This window comes from Monodon monoceros, unplaced genomic scaffold (genome assembly GCF_005190385.1).
Source record: "Monodon monoceros isolate NGI ecotype Baffin Bay Population unplaced genomic scaffold, NGI_Narwhal_1 Contig3984_ctg1, whole genome shotgun sequence".
Taxonomy (NCBI): Eukaryota; Metazoa; Chordata; class Mammalia; order Artiodactyla; family Monodontidae; genus Monodon; species Monodon monoceros.
Genome location: NW_021699892.1, coordinates 1 through 2,325, shown reverse-complemented (window position 1 = coordinate 2,325; position 2,325 = coordinate 1). Strand labels below are relative to the sequence as shown.

The window sequence follows — 2,325 nt, the reverse complement described above, 5'->3', positions numbered from 1 at the left end:
CTGCAGGCGAGGCCATCGGAAGAAGGCAGTGATGGGTGCTCGCACCTCCACGACGTCCCGCAGCTCAGTGTCCGCAGTGGACACAGTCACTGTCAGTGTGGCGCGGGGGCAGCCAGTGCCGGCCACGACACCCAGCTGTGTCCCGAACTACAGCACCGAGAAGACGGTGTTGAGGGCCATGGGAGAGAGCGGGCAAGGGATGGCCAAGCAGGAGGAAGTCCCCACAGTCACAGGGAGGAACGAAGACCAGAGAAGCGGCCCCGATGACACCGGGGGCGCACGATCTGCATTTAGGCCCCTGGGGGGCTCTTTCTTCGTGCCCAGGCCTGGACCTCTGCAGAGAGACCTCCACGCCAAGTGGGCAGAAGACAGATCCACCAGGAAACTGTAGACCACTTGTATGAGCTCCTGCCCGCAAAGAAACGCCATCACGAGCTCATATAGCTCCACCCGAGGTTTCCCGCCAGTGAAGAGAAGGAGGGGTCCCGCCATACCGCAAGGGCTGCCCCAGAAGTCTGCAAAGAAAGGCAGCGAGGAGGGCCCTCCGTCGCCCTCTGCAGCTCCGGTGGTTTCCCAGAGGAAAAGCCAGCCTGACAAAGATGCAGAGACAGCAAGAGGGCAGAAAGGGCCCTGGGGGAAGGGCTCCCGCACATCTGACAGTCCCAGGCCCCGAAAACGCAGGATTCCTCTGCTGCCGCACCGGCGAGGGGAGCCTCTGAGGCTGCCCCCAGGCCCTGAGCTGGGTTTCCCTGTCGCCACTGAAGACCTAGACTCCGAGAAGGAAGCAGCGTTCAGGCGCATCAACAGTGCGCTGCAGGGTGAGACCTAGGCCATTGCGGGCCTGGGCGCCATGCAGCCTTCCTGTCCCTTTCTGCTGCCTGCCGCAGGGGCTGCTTCTCCGCAGAAAATGTTTCATAGTTATTTCTATTTTAATATGATCATGGTACATTAAAATGTATTAGTGCTTGCCTGTGAACACTAAGGTCACTTGACTTGTAATTGTCTATGTTGCTCTATATTTTTGTGACTAAAGGCATTACTTGGGGGAATGAAAAGAATATCTTGAAGCGATTTTGGCTTTTGATCTGCCACTAACTCCTATTTAACCTTAATTCAGGGGTCGGATTCTTTGACCCAAGGAAACAGAGTAGTATAAAAAGAAAGAATGTGAGTGTCAGATGGTGGCAGTGATTAAGTATAGCAAGAGACGCCTTTGCAAAAGTTACTCTTGGTCCCAGAAGACTCTCACTTAGCTGTGTGACCGTGGGCAAGTCACTTCACCTATATCTCTGAATTATAGGGCTGTGCTGATGATTTAAAAGTGACTGAGCACGGTGGACACTCGGAAATCCTGGGTTCTCAATAAAGCCACTGACCTGATCTTTGGTCCTTTGGGATTACTATATTAGTAAAATTTATACTTGACAGTAATTTTAGCTTAAAGTTTGTCTATTTCATCTCAGGCTTTTGGCTAAGATCAAGTGTAGTATCTGTTCTTGTCAATTTAAATAGCAAGAGAAAAGAAAGGAAAATAACGGGCATGCCCCCACACTCTTCAAACAATAGGAGCCTCTTAACCTGTTCCTTTGTCCAGAGACACAGGCCATTTCTCAGTGAAGGCCTCTGCCATCACTGAGGTTGCAGGGGAGATGTGGTAACTGGGGAGAAAAAGATCAATGGGGATGACCCCCTCACTCCTCAACATCCAAGCCCCCCACTTTCTCACTTGTCTGGCTAGAAATAAAAGGTTGATCCCATGGTTTTAACTTTCAGCTGTTGCTGGACTTTGCGTGCCTTGCGTAAGCTGGGAGACAGAGGCAGGAAAAAAACCCACCATAATCACCCTGTTACGGGCTGTTATTCAACTTTGGACTTCCAGGCCCCATCTGCCTGTTAGCGTTCACTTCTTAAGAGTTTCAAGTGCATGCTGTTTGTCCTCTATCTTGCTCCATGCGGCTCTCAAGCCCTCGTAATATGACCACAGTTCTCGTGCCACATGTAAACATTCGAACACTTTGCAGATACTGAATTAAAAATCTATTATTTACATTGACTCCACCATTTTTATTTTCCTGGTGTCTTCATTAGAAAATTCAAAACTACATATGTGCCTGGCATTATGTACTTTTTGGTGAGCAGTGATCCAGAGGATGGAAATGTATGCCTCCTTCGACTCCTTCAACTTAACCCCACTCTGGGGCAATGTCCCAGCCAGGCAGAAACTGCAGTGTGTCTTGGAGAAGGTCTTTTGCATTGAGATAGTAGGATGCTCTTTTAACTTCAAGAACTTGGATGTTGTTGAGTTTAACCTGGTATAAGTTCAAA

The 2,325-nt window shown here is 50.0% G+C and overlaps 1 pseudogene; it reads left to right on the top strand.

Annotated features, from left to right (window-relative positions):
- Nucleotides 1-1,451: 1,451 nt before the first annotated feature.
- On the top strand, nt 1,452-1,557 carry LOC114883640 (annotated as a pseudogene).
- The last annotated feature ends 768 nt before the right edge of the window (nt 1,558-2,325 follow it).